At 37.0% G+C, this 19,978-nt stretch overlaps 1 protein-coding gene across 5 annotated transcripts in view; it reads right to left on the reverse strand.

Moving 5' to 3' along the window:
* SULF2 (sulfatase 2) overlaps positions 1–19,978 on the reverse strand; it is a 124,708-nt gene that overhangs the window by 79,880 nt on the left and 24,850 nt on the right. The window contains exon 1 of one of the 5 annotated variants that reach the window (XM_042044261.1): positions 8,825–9,014. The exons of the other annotated variants lie outside the window; for them this stretch is intronic. The gene's annotated coding sequence lies outside the window, so the exon portion shown is untranslated. Of the gene's footprint in view, positions 1–8,824; positions 9,015–19,978 lie in introns of those variants that run through there. 5 annotated transcript variants of the gene reach the window in all.

Consider the following 19,978-nt stretch of genomic DNA (forward strand, 5'->3'; position numbering starts at 1 on the left):
ATTGTTCTGGCTGACCACTCTTACCCTTATTTTTTCAAAAGAAGCCAGCAGAAGAAGGTGGTTATCTGCTCAAAATCACAGCATGATCCATTAGAAAGCAACAAGTACCTGACCACTACTTTGAGTGGCTAAGCAAAAGGGTGCAAAATATTTGCATTTAATGCTATTCACCTCATTTCACATACCTAGCAACATAAACAACGATATACATGCAGAGCAACAGAGAATGAGGTTCAAGAATTCCTGATTACTCTAGTTCTTCTGACAAAACCTTTCTACTGCGAGAAAAATTTACACCTAACTTCCATTAAAAACTGAGTGCATGTCAAAGTTCTGTTTTATAATAAAATTTTATGCAATGTATCCTTAAATAAATAAATCTACTGAAACCAAGGATTGCATTGCACATCCACTTCTCTACCTAAACAGAGTATGAGTAAGAGAAACAATCTAAAGGACAACTACTTATGTGACAAAATACTGAAAGATGCCAAGACATTATGCTGATCTGAGCAGTGTAAGAATCAAGCAGGAACAAAATGGCTTCAACATTACAAAAAAACCAATCTAAAATCTCAGGCAGTTAAAGTCAGAAAACCTGATGGCTACCAGGCTTGCTGTATTCAGTGATATGACAAATTATTCATCTTTCCAAAACACTTGCTCCAGAATCCTAGACAAGTAATACATTTACAGTATACCCAAAAATCGGTGCACTGTCTGTTTCCAACACAAAGCTCATACTAACTTTAACCTCCCTGATGTTCTCTCATCTTTATCTGTCAAAGCAATTCCTTGGCATCAGATATGAGAATGCCCTGACAAGCTTTTATCCATATTCGGTCTGGTATTTTCACATTTCCCCCCTCTATTCTTATTGTTTCGTTCTGTCCTTCTTTTATTGTCCTCCAGCATGTTTGGTATGCTCAGAATATGCTAAATCCATGAACTTTCACCTTAAAAAAAGATGAAGGAAAAAAGTATTCTACACAGAACCCATACTCTGTAAGCTCCTCTTGTTCCAGCCAGACCTTAAGTCAAACTACATACAGCTTTTTAGGAAACACTATTTTACAATTTTCTGAATAGTTGGTTGTCTAATAGGAAAAACTGTCTGCCATCCTGAGCACCTTTGCCCTTTAGGAAAACACATTCCTTTTGAATGATGCATTAATGTAAAACACTTACATGAACTAAATACCTAATTCCTAGAATAAAAGATTTCCTTCTCACTCATTCCATTATACTTCAAAACTAAGCAACTTTCAAGCCTTTGATACTGCTTGCCCTATTGCTCAAAAAAAAAAAAAAAAAAAAAAAAAAGGCCCAAACTCTTAATTTCCAAACTAAGGAGCACCTGAAAAGTAAAAAAATGTAATAGAAGGTACTTTCAACACATGACGAAACTCAAGCAGTAAGGCTGTAATTAGTATTTTATTCTGAGAGCTTTACACGCCAAGTCTGATGGCATGCAGGAACCTGCTCACCCAAATATTTGCAGAGGTGTTAAAATGAAAGTTGTATTAACACCTAGAGCAGCAGCATGTATTCATCATACCAATGCACTCTCCCTAGCATGACTTCAGAAAGACCAAGTAATGGTTATTGACAATTCTGAGAAAAACTATGAAGTTCTATTTCTGTTTATACATTTTCCACTTCTGCACTAAATACAACAGGGTTTACGCATGCCAGCTTCTTGCACAAACCTAACTGAACAGTGGGACCAAGCAGATAGGGTTATACTATTATTTTAAATGGTATGGAAAACAACTAGGTTGTATTTGGTAAGCAGCACGCTACTGTGTCCCTTCATTAATGATTCTCAACAGGATCAAATGCCAGCCATGTGGTTTTCTGCTGTACCACTATGAAGCATGTCCACTACACACCTGGAGCATTTTTTTTTGTTTCAGTTACGACTGATGTTCATCTAGGTCATAAGGTACAACAGTGTGTTTCTAGAGTCCAGGGTTATTTCCTTGGTAGGTGGTTAGTATAGGTTGCAAATGTGCTTTCTACATTAGAAGCTGTTTAATATGAGTATATATGGGGGTGGGGATGTCTCTGAACTGATATAAAATTGGGAATTAAAGAATCTTCTTGAAAACCTGTACATTTAGTGAAATTTAAAAAAATAATAAAGTGAATCATAGTTTGCCCTGTGAACCTCTCCAGGAACAAATATGATCACATACTGTAATGGCTGAGGAAAATAAGGCATCTACAAGACTACTTTGAGCTTTCAAAGAAAATATTCACTGAGAAGCTCAATAAATGAGCCAAAGTGTATATGCAAGATATTCTGTAAAACACTGGCTTGGAAAATTCCACCACAGAAGAAATGAATCCCTTAGCAAAACTGCCTATTTCCAAAGCAAATAAATAGAATAGAACAAAACCAAAAGAACAAATGGCAGAATAGCCAGGTTAATGTTTTTAAGAAACCATAATTAACCACTAAAAAGAAGTTTTAGGGGTCATCTTTTTATTAAACAGCTTAAGCAGGAAAGCTTCCCATTTCAAAGAAGCACAGAGTAAATTCCAATGTTTCTTTAAATAAATAAGCCTTATATTACATAGTTATCAGGCATTCTAGGGATTTGTAGGTGAATACATGCCAGATATTTTATAGAAAAGAAATGAATCTGTTTAAACTCCTATAAGCAGGCATAACAGCAGATGTATTATTACACATACTGGCCTTATGGGGCAGCTGTTGTTCATACTCTTAGATAGCAAATTGATATTATATATATTTCCTTATTTTCTGGAACACGTATAATCAGGAGTATTGTTAGCTTAAAAGAAAATAGAAAACACAGCAAAAGTCTTGCTAGGAGGCTGGTTTAGGGCAGAAAGCCACATATTGTTTGTCCTCCAGCCTCACACTTATTTGTAATCAAGTAAGGTGAGAGCAGAGGCTGCATCTTTTTATGCATTTCTGTGGGACTTAGCATCCTGAAGTCTTGAATAAAATACAGTCTTTTGAGGCTCTTCTAATATAGAAATTCATCATTCAGAAGATAAAATACTATGAAAAAATGCTAGCAGATGTGAGGTGTAATGCACCTGCAAAGAAAGGAAACCATTTCAAAAGCCCTTTGAAACGTACTGATGGGTTGGAGTGAAGTCTGATATGTCTGATTGCATTTTTGCACATATCTGTCACTTCCAACAACATTCATTGTTACCCTAACTGAATCAACTCCTTCATTCCTCAACAATGCACACTTTTGTCTGTGAAGTGTCACACTGTTTTCATGATTTATTTATTTCAAGTCGTTTGGTAGGAGCTAGAAAGTCAATAGGTGAATGCTAAAATGATTTTTCGTAATTATTTAAGGCTTCAGAAGAATAAAAAGCCTTAACATGAATTAGCATTCAGTAGATAATGCTTGAAGAATAAAAACCTCTACAGTCTCCTCACAAATAAATAAGGGACCTGACAAGTTAACTTTGAGAATAACCACCAGAATAACTAAGATTCCTAGGAACATTTTAGCTCTCCTGATACAAGTTTCTAGTGTTGCATATTGAGTAAAAATCATTGATACTGGTGCACCAACACTGACAGACAAGCAACAATGAAGATGTATGGCCATCCTCTGTTAGCCTTTGGCATCGAAATAATGTCCCCTGGGTGATAAATGGACGCTGCATTTGTGAAAAGGTGCTGTCATCATTATGAATTTCTGAAACAGCATCTGTTCCGACATGTTTTTAATGCAGCCGAGGTCAGCACTGAAATACGTCACCAGAACAGCAGGAACTCCTGAAGCAGCTCCTGAGAGACAAAAGTCATGGAGATGCAGTTGACATCCAGCAGCAAAAGGCATCTAACTTGGAACTGTAACTCTTGTCCTGTCTTTGAAGGTTTGTGTAAATCAGCAAAACAATGTAAGAAACTGAAATGAAGTTGGCTCATGAGGAGTACATCGAGTGAGTCTCTTCTAGTAAGATGAGGCAAAAAAAAATTGTTATTGAGTTAATATGTTACTGCCTAAGAGGACAGAACAGCATAAACCAACAAATGCTCATTCTGCTCTACAGAGAGGTGTATTAGTACAAACCCTTGTCATTCAAAAGTTCTACAAGTTTTATTCCAGATGAGCTGATAAACAGTGTTTACGGAATGAGAAATCTCTTATCTAATGTATTCTAAATTTTTTTGAATTTTCTCTTGAGTATAGCAATAGCTTTAATATTAAACAGGGGTTTAGACTGTTTACAACAATGTCAGAATTGATCCACTGGCAACTTCCCACACAAATAATGCCAGCACAATCAGACTGTAATATACTTTCCAAATCATCCGCTGTGTCTCATGTTTTTTTCCAGGAATGTCAGTAGGGGACTTCAGGGAAGAAAATTTATCTCATATTCTGTCAGAAATTTCCAGAATGTCCTCTTTGCCCGCTACTGAGTTATTTTAGTATCTTGCTTGCAGGGTTTTTGAGACCATGAGTTGCTTTGAGAGGAGCAGCATGAACAGGATATGATTGGCATGGTTACCATGCTGTTTGAGATTTCATGAAACCAAGCCTTTCAAACAAGCAGTAAGGGTTCTAACATGATGTAGAAACCAATTCCTAGTATGCACAAAAAACTTGCCCTGAGGAGAGAGGGAAAGTTGCTATCAAGCAACTTTTTCTGCAGTCAAAAGACATAATACATTTTATGTGCACAGGGGAAGGAATCAAATTCAATTTTCATAGGTAATGATAATGATAAGTTTGCTGTAGCTAATCTGTATTATGTCAGTTGACTTATCAACACCTGAGAAAATCATAAATGTGCTTACCCAAGGAACACAAGGAGAATTTATATCCCGTGTTTCTAAGATGCTTAATTGCAGATCTGCTATTATTCATGACAGAGAATGTTAGCAGAACCTAAGTGTTACTGCTAATATTTACCACAGCTGCTAGGTGTCAAGACTGGCCTCACTTTAAAATGGTGCTTTCATCACAATGCTCCTCACAGATAAGCAACAAAGGATGCTACCCTTTGACAGTGAAGACTGAGTTATCCCTGCATTTTTAGCCAATACTTCCTTGAACTTCCCTGTGCCCCTCTGAATTTAGATGCATAAAAGGTGGTAAAAGGAGCCTCAGGAGAAGGGTGAAAAAGGTCAGGAGACCTCCCAGTGCATTATAACAGACACATGCTCCCATAACATGGAGCTGCTGGCAGAGATCAGCAGAATGTCCTCCATGGATTATCACAGGCTCTCTCCAGCTCCCTACACCTGACATTTAGATTCAAAGGGTTAAAGACAAGCTGTGATGCTTGTCCAGCATCACAGAGTAGGAGAGGGAGTTAACAGGATGGAAGCCCTGTAATCTAATCTCTTCCTCTCTGTCTCAAATCTATAAACTGGTAACTGTTACTCAGTGTCAGTGTGAGAAAGGACTGTTTTCACAAAATCAGCATATGACCTCAGGAAAAATAAATCCATATTTTTTCTGTTTTTCAAACTTTGAAAAGTAAAATATAATTGGGCGGGTGTTAATAAAACTGTTTCTAAACTATAAACTTCCATTTTAGCTATTGCTAGATCCTCAAAGAGAGTTTGAATAACAAATCTTTCATAATGCTTGAGGGAGAAGGTTCTGCATTTTAAGGAGTTTCTCTCAAGCACTGACTGCCTTTCTGCATAGAACTGGGCAGGGGTGTACAACCTTATGGAAGTGTGCAGGATTCTCCCTGGCTAGTTTCAGACAGGAGGTCGTATGCTATTCACCTAAGCCCAGAGCCAAGTTGAAACAAAAAAAATGTTTTCCTGTTTATATATCTAATCCCCTGATTCATCTGCATAGGGAATGAAGAGCTCATATGCCTTTGATCTGGTCACAGATTGCCTAAAGCACTCTTTATACTTTAATACAGAGTAAGCCCATTGAGAAGAAAGACAGACACATTCCTTTTGCCTGGTCAGACTTAAACACCCAAAGCGAGGGCCTGTGGAGTGCAGCTCTAATTGTTCTCTAATTGTTAGATCCCAACACCGGGTTTCGCAAGTGGTCCGAGCATTTTTGAAAAGTGAGATTTGTGGCAGAGCCCAGTGCAGAACACTTTAAGAGCTGCTCTGAGAGGAAAATCCACAAAAACTTTCCTCACAACAGGAAGACAGAATCTGCTGTCCAATATTGATGTCACTTACTTGGCAGCATTGGTCTGTCCTTGTAAGGCCAATATCACAAGACCTACCTTTGCTTTAGGGAAATCTTTCTGTAAGAATTTTCACTGACAGGTTGAGCCTCACAGACTAGAACTGCAGCTCTTAGGACACTTGAAAAATTCCATATGCCCAACTTAGAAGTCCATATTTAAGTGCCCAGAGACTCCAGCTTAGCTCCGTGCTTTGTCATCTTCTCTGCTGATGAAGTGAGGCAGAGATGATGAACCAAATGGAATGGCAAGCAAGAGTTCTCTAGTCCCTTTTTACCTGAGAAGAAAAATGGTGGAAGCTTATACAAGAAGTCAGTACTCACTAAAATGAAAAAAGGTTTGAAGACAAAATGACTGAGAAAAGTTCAGTGAGCAATATATTCCATTATTGTAAGCAGAAAATTTGATGGCCTGAGCTGCAGCCTAGGTCACAGTCCCAAAATCTTACATCAAGAGTATCGCTGGTGTTAGTTCACTGATTGAGAAAAGGTCAATCCATGAATTTGTCTCCCAGAGTGTATTTGTTCGGGCTACATTCCAAACTGGCAGAAATACAAGAATAATTAAGATGGATCAAATGAATATAAACTGTCTGTCTAGACAGTAAATAATAATAAATCCATGTGTATAGATTCCTTCCCTTTAAACAGCTCCACAAGGCAGTAAAAGCCAGGAGAGAAGAGAGAAGCAGGCACAGAATGAAAGCCAACAACAAACAATGGACTGCATGCAATAAAGCTTAATACAGTGCAGTTCCCATTCAAATGGGCCTCGGAGTGTAATGATACAACCCAACTGATCATATCAAACATGAATGAACTGCCCAGGAACACAAATATCACCCTACTACTCAGCAGAATTGGCAACTAAGTCAATCACAGCCTTTGTCTGTGCCATCTTCCTTCTCTTTACTGGTAGAATACTCCTTTTGAAAGTGCTTTTTCAAGCTCTTTCAGAAAGCTTTTTATTTCTTGCACCATAGTTCAGTCAAGAATGTTAAAGAAGAAAGGGTGGATTAGTCACTTGAAGTAATTGGAAAATACCTCAGGATACCATTTCTGTTCTTTCAAGGAAAAAGGGTTAAAATTAAAATAGCTGATTTTAAAATTAAAATAGCTGATTTTAATGTGATTGAAAGATCAGTACCAGACCCCACGGCAAACTAACTGTATGTGCAATAAATGAAAAGAGGTTGCTGCAAGAATGCTGAGATGTCACTGGGCAATGAATCTAGGCATCCAAGATGGCTGCAGCTTCCTGACCTCACTGTGAAAGTGAATTAAGTATCAGAATCACTAGATGAAAGTTTCACAGAGAAGATACACATCCTCCAGAACAGATTTGTGTAAGAAAAGTGGACTCCATGTATTTAGGAAAGACATACATATGTATAAGGTAAGTAGATTCCATTTAAGTACTGGGGATAAGGAGAATACAAGAGAAGAACAGATCAGAGTAGGGATTTCTCTGAAGAGCTAATGGGTTACGTGAAACATAATGCACAAAGAGATCTCAAAGTAAAAGGGATTTTATTTTTATACGGAAGAAGCAAGGAAGCACACAAGAGACATGATGGTGAGAATAAAACCCAGAACAGTGATGACACATCCATTAAAAGCCACAAGATGAATTTACGCATCTAGAACGTAACTGTGCAAGAAGTTGGTACTGAAAACTAGAGATAATGATGTGTTCTTGAACTCAGAATACTTGAAGTTACCCAAGACTTCTCATGCTGAAGACAGAACAAGTCCTAACACCAAGCTTTAGTTTATTCAAAGATAGAAAGAAAAAAAACAAAGACTTCGCTGTTCTATTTTTCCTACTGAACGAAGAGCTTTTACAAGCCTTTGGTTTGCCAAAAAAGATTTCATTACAAATGAAGCTGTAGCACCACATCCATGGAAATGTTGCTCTGTGCTGTAACACACAGTCCTTCAGGACTCCCTGCTATTATATCTACCCCAGGAAGACATTTCTATGCTTCTCTGAGCTTGCTCCCATGCACACACCTTTAGAAATGCAGACATATTTTGCTGTGCAGGAATGGCTTTGAGATACCTTAGATATTACTCTTTTCCAGGATGCAAATTTAGAACTCTTAAAATACAGAATTTCAACTGAAATCCACAGCACTGCTTCCTGCAGAAGCTGGACTGTCCTGGAAGGTTTTCTTCTCTGACACTGACAACTTAACTCTGAGAGGCTACAGCTACAAACAGCTAACAAAACTTTTCCAGTTATGTAATAATGACCCCTCTCCATTTCTGTATATTTTCATCTTTGGTAAGCAAGGTAAGGAAAATGGTCCTGTCCCTAGTTAGTCTTCTGTGCTGTCAATAACCAAACACTAGGCACTGTTGATCATGTATCATTAAATTTTTTTCCATTATCCCATCAGAGCTCTAGCTTTTATATTCTTACTTGCCTTAGGTCCTTGGCAAGTTTCTCTTTTCACTCCTTTAGCAACATTGCTTCATCCCCTGTTTTAGTAAGTGTAACTACCATCTTATAAAACCACATGAACACTGGTATCTTTGTACACACATTCATAGTAATCGATACTGGCTACTTTTATTTCTCTGCCAACAGTAATGACAACTTTAAACTCTACAAGAAGCAACCAATTTTAACTACAAAGTTTACATACCTGTTTCTTTATGCAGCATGTATTTTATACTCAGAATAACTGGGCCACAGCAGATAATGATGAAGAAGCAAGATTTTTTTTCACTGCATTTTAAAATGGCTGCAGCAGATGCCTTTTGTAGTCCTTGGAAGATTGATGATTCCATTATTTGTAGTACTCAGCAATAAATCTCTGAATTTAGGCTAAAGTGAGCACTTTTCCCTACTTTGCGTCTTCCATTATACTGTTATTAATCATGTTTAATCATTCATTTACCTCTCACTGCTACTGCACTTTGGGAGGACTGGCACATTATTGATTTTTGACTTTTACCCTTTAGAAGCTGGCTAAAGGGCTTTGCAGCTGCTTAATCAAAAGTGACATGACCAAGGCAGGGGCACTGTAGACCTCAGGAAAACAGCAGCTAAACAACATGCCAAGTTATGATAAAATGAAATTAAGAGTCAACAAAGAAAGCAAAATATAATAAATGAAAATTACAGCAGATAACCTCAGGAGATCACAGAGTACAAAGCACTCCTCTGCCTTGCAAAACACATTGCTAGGAAAGAGGAAGCAAAGATTAAGAAGTTAAAACTACAAATTCCCACAAAAAGAAAAATGCAAAGCCATGTAGTTTGTCAGCCAATGTAATTTGGCTCAAGCAGATTCTCAGTTGCTTATAAAGCTTTTCCCACAGAGGAAGCATCACTTCAACACTCCACTAGCAACTGTAACAAGAATAACACAATGTAATATTTTGATAGCTGGCTTCTTCTCCGCTTACCAAAAAACCTGATATTTTTAAGAAAGTCAAAGAACTCCATTCATATCTTTTAAAAAGTGCATATAAACCCTTAATTTCATCTACAATATCTAGCAAATTATGCAATAAACAATAGATATAAGTGCAGTTATCAACTCTATATGAACAGCAGTAATGTTGGCTTCATATTGTAGAAGAGAGGCAAAAAAGAAACCAAAAAAGGCATAAGAGATGGTTAAAATTGTCCAGGTCCTTGTACAATCCAGTTAGAGAGGAACAACTAAAAGTGGGAGGATTTGTGGACTTACAAATAAAAGAGTTCAAGCTCCTATTGCTCTTTCCTGGAATTCTCAGTGTCATTTTTTTCTGATCCTTGACATCATGTTTTGCCCTGTTTAAGTTATGCCACCTCAATTCCACTAACCTCAGTGCAGAATACAAGAACCAGAGGAAATCAAATGAAATCATCAAGCAATACATTCCATTAATGTGCTTATTTTTCCTGCATATCACATTATTAAAATGTGTAGCACGCTGGTGAAAGATATTGTCAAGACCAAACTACATGGACCAGTAAAACTCTCATCGAAAGTTTGTTATGTACCCTGCATCTCCAGCCCTTAGCTGTCAGTAACTGTTTACACTACAGCTACTATGCAGTAGTAGTTCAGGTCACATGCCAGTTACCGCTCTAGTATCTCCTGCTCGTGATTAAAGTCATATATTTTGCCAATGGCGACTGCAAACATTCCAGTGTAACTTATTTTATTGTAAGTGAAATGGGAAGATGCATCCACACCATGACTTTAATCTGGCACAAAGAATGCAGGTAAAGTAGTTCTGATATGAAAGGTGGCACTGCTGCATGGGAGGTGCTGTTCCCTGGCTACGTTAACTGAATGAAGATCACTGATAAACTGTTCATGAACGTGAAATGGACCTCTTAGAATGTGATAAATGACACAAGAAGCTCAAGGAAGGAAAACCAGTAATGATGCATCTTTAAACATAGTACACATAAGCCTACATATGTGCAAACAGCACAGGGTAACTCCCCATGCCAGGTTTTCGTGTCTCGCAAAGGATACTGTCAAGAAGAGAGGGTCCTTTGGAAGAAATTTGACATTGAGTATTTCAAGACAGTACCATATACACAAATTACTAGTAAATTTTCAAAGCCTTATCCTGTTATATCTGCAAGTTCTCTGAATTCCAGTTTCTCACAGTCTGCTACATTTTCATGTAACTGTAACACAGGAAAATAAAATTACAATGTTGTTAATCAAACATCAATAAGATTTGCAAGCTCTTGCATCAAAAAGGAAAGTAAAAATATAAAGTGAAAGGGAAAGCATTAAAATTTAGGAAATGCTACTGTTCATACACTGTAATTCATGTATAGCCCACTCACTTTACTTGTACAGTTAAAAAATACTTTCACAAATGCTTCAGCATAAAGAATGCAATAACTAAATACAAGGATTGTATTTCTGGGGGTGTTCAGTGTCTTGGCAGATCGGAAGAACTATTGGTGGAAAGGCCTTCTGAACTCTGTTGGGTTCACTCTTAAGGACAGCATATGCAAAAACTAACTGGTCAAAAAGCAAAAAGAAGAGAAAGCGAAGGTACAAAAAATATGGGGTTGTTTTGTTGGTTTGGTTTTTTTTTCCCCCCTCGGAAAGCTGCTAGGCATGTAAATGAAACCATGGATCATATAACCAATACTCTTTTTAGCTTTTGTGCTTGAGTAGGATTGTTAAATCAGAAAGACCAGTCCCACAACATCCTCAAGCCAAGCTGAATCCCTGCTCCACATGAGAACACTTCTTAGCACACACACACACAAAAAAGAAAATGACAATTTTTTCTTAAAGGTTTTTTTCCCTTTTCCTAGGGAACAAATGTATAGTCTTTTCTCAAAATTCAACAATGTCAGACTGTCAGAAAAAGCTCAAAGAGACATTAACACATTCCAAAGTTCTTACAAGATAAAGGAGAGCAAGCAACATAATTACAGAGATAATCCGTTTCTTCTGTTACAAGAACGTGTGCTCTATTTCCTGTGGTCTGTTGTCAAGAGAACTGTAAGACAGTATCCTATAACTGTTATCATTAAATTGTGGTTTCAAATAACATTAAATGAAACTTATCTTTTTTTAGTACGAAGACCTTATTTGATACCTCTTTCTTCCTTAGTATTGTCATTATTTACAGCAATTCTGAGTAGTAGGGCCTCCTATTTACTCAAATGGAAATATCATGCCTCGTATCTGCAATACCCAACCACTCTGACAGGCATCACAAGAGTTTAGCATCACCTTTCAACCTTACTTCAATCATTTCATGAGGTCTTTTAGTTTGTCTGGATAGTCAGACTAGCTTGTAGTAATGCTGCGACCAACAATGCAGGAGTTTTGAGGAAATGGCAGGGAAGTAACAACTGGCTCCCCAGCTATAAGCAACCTGATGAAAAGGTTACTGCTCACCAAATACCGACCAAAAGAAGACAAATTTCTCTATAATTTTGCCTTATTCTGTCCCCACCCTAGTTAAAAAAGAGTATCAATAATACCAATGTTTCTCTCTAATCACTGTAGCACACTTGCAACCTTTATAGATTTCATTTTAAAAATAAAAGTGTCTTCATCTTAATAATCCTATCAATTCATGTTATGCATGATTTTCAGTTCCCCACTAGTAGAAAAAACCAGCCCCACAAGCAGACAACAACTACTTTTCTGATACTATGTGGCAAAGTAGTGCCAAAGTCGAATGCTGTGGACTATAACTACACTGTAACAACAATCCCATTATCTCCCTGCTATATTTCATAATTTGAGTAAATTAAAGCAAAATGCGCAGTGCTCACACCAATGAGCAGCAGTAAATTCCAGTAAAACCCATTTAATTTGGACTACTATTTTGTATAAAATACATTACTGTTTAAGTAATGAAGCATTTGGTTGATTGGGTTTTGTGCAGTTGATTTTATTTTATGTTGCATTGCAGGAAATCTGAGCCAAAGGAGCAGGGTAGAACATAGCCGAGATCGTGGGCACATATTTCCCTTTTTGACATCAAACACTGTTTGAAAATATGAGCCAAACTTATTTGCCTGTATGACTTAAAATGAATATTCACCATTCTGGTTCAGTTCTGATGATTGTCATGATTACACCTCCAGGCAATGAGTTGGTCACACAGCCTAACAGCCTGAAAAGAGCAGCAGCAATATTAATGGAAGACACGAATGGAATAGTGGAAATTTGTTAGTTACTTAGACCCCAAAGACTTTGAATTCCACAATTTCTAGTTGGTATCATGCACTAAATCACAGAAACATCCTGAGAGACCAAAACCAATAAAAAAGTACACTGCATCATAAGATGCCCACTCTGACTACCAAACAGTTAGTTTAAACCAATGCAGTTTTGAGGATGTAACAGCAAAGTATCTAAATCTAAAATAATAAAGTGCTGGATATAATAAAGCCATTTCAGAGTGATAGCGCTAAATCATTAAACTTGGAACAAGCAAACCCTTCTACTACACCAAACACAGCGATAAAGCTGGCCATGCCTTGCTGTCCCTGAGGTTACATGACAGATTTTAACCACTGCTCAATGGCTAAATAGACAAGTCATGGCATATCTGGTTCCCGGTACCCAGAAGGATACTAACTGGTCAAAAATATTCATTTAGGCAAAAAGGTACCTGTCTAACAGGCAAATGGGGAGCCCCCCTTAACTTGCTGTCGGAGCAAATAATGCATGGGGGGCTTAGAGAAGATGTAGCTGTACATTTGTATTGCTCTTTCAGTGGCTATATATACATGCTTTCCTTGAGTCCAGTTGCATGCTGATGCAGACTCTGGCATAGAAACTGGAAATAGAAACAAGAAAGCTCATTTTGGCAACAGGCCTTCCTGAAAGCATAGTAACTGAACTCTTGACACTACTCAGATTCTCTGAATCAACAGAGGCCATTCAATTCGACATCTGTTCAGCAAAGCTAATCACATTCAGTGTTTAAACTTTAGAGTAGACAGTGAGAAGAATTAGAAATCTGGATTCCTAGCAAGTAGAATAGGAAACCATTGGCAAGTTTTTAAAAGCCAAAAATTCCCAAGGTTCCCTTAGATGAGGAAAATTTGAGATGTTTGCTTTGGAGTTTTAACTCTCCACCCAGTCCCATTAGTCCAAATACACTGTCCCATTAGTTGTCAAAGTAAGTAAATTACTGTCCTAATGCCTCCAGTATTTGAAGCCTACTTTGCTTTGCAAATCAATTATTAAAACTGCTCTTTCATGAAAGACAGATCCTTTCCCCATTTTTTCCTCATTTATAGCACTATAAGTGAACTATTTTACAAAACAAGCATTATTTCCTATAAAGAAAATTAGCTGAGGTAAGTATATCACTGAAACTCACGGACAAGAAGTTTTATGAATAATTAAGTAGCTGATATACAGCAACATTATCACAAGCCTCTTACACTGCTGTCTTTCTCAGCATGACACAGGCAAGACTTTGCTTCTGAGGTATAAAGAGACTTAATTAAATCTTCATTCTTCAGTGTACCAGGATTTCTTCTTCTTTATATGAGCTCAGATTATTATATGTAATGCTGAAAAATGTTAATTTTCTGCTTAAATTCACCAAATTACAGATGGGATTTCCTTACAATTCTTCATTGCTTCCGTCTTTAAGATACAATGCTACACATTCTTAAGTAGAAATTAATTGCACTACTATTTCAGTCTCCAGAGTAGGCATCTGAACATCATCATTCCTAAAAAATTTCCATTTTAACATATTGTTAGTATGTTTGAGTGATCTTAATCCACAGTCATAAAATTCCACGTAATTGCCTGTGTCTTAATGACCTTAGGCTTTGAATACAATCACTGGTCTTTGCACACTGCCTGTCACTTTTAGTGCTTGAGTATTGACATTGTATCTCTTTTAGGTTCTTTTCAGCCCTTTAATGACTATGCCAATTAATAATGCATCATTCTCTCGCCTTTAGCTAATTTTAATTGCTGTAATTTATGTCCCTAGACAATTTCTGCACTACAGATGGAATCTATACTACTGTAGCTGAGTTAGAAGATCACACTCTCAAGGTCCTTAGCAGCTAAACAACACAATTTCAGGTTTATAGTTTATCTATAATTGACACCAATTACTGTTCAAGGAAACAAGTCATGACATTACAGGTAACACACAGATCATTTTTATGTTCTGGAGCAGTGTGGACTTCACCAGTAGGGCTTTGACAATTAATTATAGCTTCATAGTGCTTTCTGAAGACACTCAGATGCCTTGAAAGGGAAAAATCCACCTAAAATTAGCTAATATAGAGGTTACACACTTCTTTAACAAGGCCTATACTTTTACACTGATATTCTCAGAAGCACATGAACGTCCCCTCTGAGGTAGTATTAGAAGGCAGCAAAAGCTTAAAGCCTGAAACAGTGCCTAAGATCTACTTCAGCTTTTTATTAAAACATGTTTGCAAAGCTCATGGGCACAAAGAAAACAAAGCAGAAAGAAAAACTGTTTATCACTAATCTCTATTCAGCTCTATAGACAGCCCAAAATGAAGGGTGTAACCATGAACTGTGTTTGTCCCATATTAGATTATCGTTCACTTCATCCCCTTGCCAGCATTAGGGATACTTCGCAAATCATATTCCAGTGTTTCACTAAGTACAGCTTACATTGATCCACAGCCCTGTAAAGTTCAGTCCCTCTGTTTTTATTGTCATCTCTTCTTACCTTCAATCCACTTTTTCAAAACCATAAAACTCCTTGTGCCAGTTGCTTCTGCTTCCCTTCCAAAGCCAAGCATCTTTCTGGCCTAGAACATCACATCCTAGTCTCCCTAATAATTTTTCTCAGGCACACTGGCCCTGTTCATCTCTGTCCAGTGGACAGCGAAACATTAAGACAGCCTACAGCCTGTGTGTGCTTCTAACTACACACAGTATAATCCACTCAATTTACCCAGAAGAACCTCACACTGTGCTAGAACACTTTCTCTTCTCAACTGGGTCAAAATCCATTAAAGATGTATTACAAATGTCAGTTTTGGACCAAATCATATTTCCCCTTTCATGGGGATGAAAGGTCAGATGAATGGTTCAACATCAACAAGGTTAGAAACTCATGAAAAAAGATGTCAAAGGATAACTTGCCTGCTACCTCAGTAGACAAATATATACACTGGATTTAACTTACACTTACTTGGAGTTCACCATAACACTATTGCAGATTACTTTAAAACTAGTCACCCCTTCCTGGGTTCAGTGTTGTACTGAATGAGACTAAAGATCCTGGACATAATCAGCTATTTCTGTTATTGATATAAGTACTGTATTTCAAAGGGGACAAAACCATTAAAACAATTGCCCTCAAGCACAGTAATAACCATAATTCTTGCATGAAAAATGTGCACCCAGTTAAACAATCAAATAAATTTACCTGTACAAGTGTCACAGACTGCAATTTGTTCCAGTCATCTTTAATTGATACGTTCTCTTTACACACAATGTTGTTTTTCAATATACGAGATGACTAAATGAAAGATAAACTGAAAAGCAAAACTTACTGTGGCTTGCAATGCATATATCATCATTCAATTTCCAAGCACCCACTGAAGAATTTTTGAAACAGTACACATTTTTAACTAGTCTATAGTGAACTCTATTCTTGTATACTATCCTCAGAACTCATCTAAAACCCTCCATAAATTTACTGGCACAGGTAAACAGAGTGAACACGTCATAGGTCTTCAACCTGTTTTCTGTCTTCTATTAGAGGCAAGGAACTCATTTGCTGTTAACTATTTCTAATAGCCAGGAAGGTGAAAGGCTAATAAAAACAGACAAGTAGGTAGAACAGATTCAGGGTCCTTTTAGCTACATCTGCGTATCTGCCTCTGGAACTTGAAAAGTAAATCTAGAATCCCTCAGCTGCTGAAGCCCTCTTTCTGTTGGCATAAAACTATTTAGGTTTCTGGCAAGGCCACATAGCTCGCTCACATGCAGAGGATAACAAAAGTTACTACAGCACTAACTACACTCATTAAGTAGAACACGATAGTATGAATGTGAAGGTTCCCACTGCTCTTACAGACTGGCCTGCAGCAGTCTTCCATGTGACAGCAAAAGCAAACAAAACTAACCCAAAAAATTCCAAGCAAGAACAAAATAACCCTTCACCAGAAAAAGCATGCTCAATGGTGAGCAATTACACTAACATTTAACTATTAATAACTTCTGCTGCATGACCAAGAAATTAGTTAGAGCAAGGCTTTTTCCCACAGCTGATACCTATTGCTATGGTCACCATCTCCTGGGTGTTAACTGAGTAACTCAGAAGCACTGTATGTGCTACACTGCAAATGAAGCCAAAGAAATGTTTATAACAATTATGCTGTAAAATGCTCCAAAAATGCAAAGTCATCTAGATAAATCAGTCCCCCATATTCCTAAAATAATCACAAAGTTTTAATCTAAATTGTGCCACACCTATCTCCACTTTGTCTGGAACAGTGCAGTAATGACACCGATTTTCAAACCCTGTAATAATCACAAAGTACTTAGATACGTTGACAGTCACTGTAAGTTATCCAAAACAGCATTCAGGTTCACTGTTGTACAGTGTCTGATACGCCAGGCAACAGGACAGTGAGAAAGTGCTGCAGTTATCTGGTGCAGTAAGCTCCACCTGTCCTGCCTACTGGACCCTGGAACACAGAAACCACACGTTTATGACATGGACACATATAATGATAATATACTTGTGCAAGGGACCAAACAAAAAGACCACTTGAGTGCTCAACTTTACAAGCATAAAATTAAACTTAAAAGGGGTGGGTCAATGTTTAGTATTTAACAGCAGCATACCCCTAGCTGTTAAAACAGTTGCAATCCTCATTCACTAGCAGCTCAGGTTCAAAATTGCAGTTCTCACACAGACATTAATCAATCCCTCTTCAGTGACAATCAGTTTTCACTTTGAAATCCCCCTGAACTTAATTTTCCAGTGAGCAGACAAATTTGCAGTTTTTGAGGACCATACACTGTGCTGTGACAATTGAATCTGGGCACGCAAGAGAGACGCATTTCTTCATGAGGAGCTCTTTACTACTAACATCGTCTGCAGAAAAGAATGGGAGCCAAACACACCACAGCTTTCCATTAAAATTCCCTGTTAAACGGGGAGACAAAGCCACATTACTAGAAGAGTGGAAGAAATAAACAAAATAAAGATGTGATTCTACTGAAAGGTTACACAACAGCAAAGTCAGCAGAATGGTTTCTCTGTATGATTTAGAATTAATCTTATGAGAGGTTTCTTTAGTAGCTCATATGAACCGCTAAGAAATTTTTTCTTCCTCTTGCTTTATCATACTAGGAACAGTAGTAACTATGTCAACCAACGAAAATGCCCAACATTGTTTTATATAAGAAAAAAATCCAACATCTAAAAATCCCCTTAAATCTACTTTAAGTTAAGAAGGTTTGAGCATAGCCTGTACATGACTGCCAAAAACCTGAACTACTGTAGCTAAGCTAAATCCAACATGCTCCAAATTCCTAAGATTGGAGGAACTATAAAGAAGTACACAACCACTACAACTAGCAGCTGCTTGTGCTTTAAACCATTTAGATATTATTATATTTATTCATTTTATATTTATATTAAAAATTATAGTATTATTTCTTAATAGAACTTTTGCAGTGTTTCTCATTATCCCTCATTATTATTTGCGCTTACATACAATCAGTCTCAAAGGTTGCTCAATAACTTCCTTGGTCTACAATATAACAATTCAAGCTATGCAAAATACTCACAGAGAAACCTAAAAGTTTTGAAAGGTAAAGTTTGCTCATCTTTATTCCATTTCTTGAAATGCAGAAATTATTTTTTCTTTTATAATAGTAACATAAGAGTTGTTCAATTTTTTTATTTGTTGATTTGATCAAATTTTCTCACCAGAGTAACGGGTACAGGACGAGAGAACAAGAATTTTGTTTTTCTAGTAGAACACTTGACCATTTTTATCAGGAATTCTCTGGTGAGTAAGCAAATGGCTAATAATTTGAGGTTACAAAACATCTTTTAGAGAAGACTTGACTGAAATTAAAGTAATTAAATGCATACTTCCCTTTATATCTTAAGCTTGTATGGAGATAAGATAGTGATGTGATAAACACTTGTCATTCATGTGGCCATAAATGAAAAATATTTTCATATTTGAAATTAATTCTAAACCACTGTCTGGACCTACTTATCTCAAGATTAAATCTTACCATATACATAAGATACTAAACAACGAAGAACAGACTTACAGGACATTCAGACAAAAGGAAAAATAACACATCTAATCAGAATAAAACCACTCAATTACTCCAAGAACAGGAATTCAGTAGTTTTTAGCATGCGCTATAGTTAAACATTGAGCCAAGAGAACAGACTCAGCACTTCCTTAATAAAGTTCTTCCAGAGATGCAGGTGTGTTATACCACCAGTGCACCACAGAATTCAGCCTCAAAAGCCAGAGGTATCTCTCCGCACATTTTAGAATGTTTGCTCTGTAAATCTACTAGAGACTTAAACAAAGAATAATTGTTTATATGCACACAACCTAATACTCTCCATTGCTCCATACAGCCTGAATTTATTTTTTATTGCATATTAAAACGAACAATCACTATTCATTTATACAAGGAAATACTGCTCCAAACAAAACTATTCACTTCATTCTATTCAGAAAAGCTCACATCAGGCCTTCGTGTAGACAATCCTTAACATTCGTGCTATACTTTGATTTCAAAAATACTTTTCTTTAGAAACAATACAGCTACTAATTATTTTTCAATTGTTAAAAAGAGTAGATTTTTTTCTATACTCCTTTTATTGAAAATACTTTGACGTGAAATCTACATTAACTGAAACGTCCATGCAGGACTGGGGAGTTTTTTGTGTCATTGCAACACTAGGAAAGTGATTTATATCCATTGTATTTTGGCTATTTCACGAGATTTAGTTCAGCCATACTACTAAAAAAATTGTTCCTGCTGCAACAAATACTACTCATATCTGAGGACAGCTGCATTTTCTTAAAAATTAACACCCCAATATTAGAATATTTTCAGAAATGAAGCAATATTTAATTGGTGTTATTTATCTTTCTGCACAGTGGTTTAATTCCACTTCCTTGTCCTTTCTGTATGTATCATGTGCCACAGTTAAAATTTTTATATTGTCTTTGTCCCCTGCATCATCACCTACAATCATGCAAGAAACTATGTACAAAAATAATAAGAAAAAGACTTCACAAATGAAATGTCATCCAGTTCTTGTGTCCCAAGAAAGCTGGCATTCAGAGGCATGTC

This window comes from Corvus kubaryi, unplaced genomic scaffold, assembly GCF_017639235.1.
Source record: "Corvus kubaryi isolate FWS band 111438036 unplaced genomic scaffold, C.kubaryi_AGA036_p1.0 134, whole genome shotgun sequence".
Taxonomy (NCBI): Eukaryota; Metazoa; Chordata; class Aves; order Passeriformes; family Corvidae; genus Corvus; species Corvus kubaryi.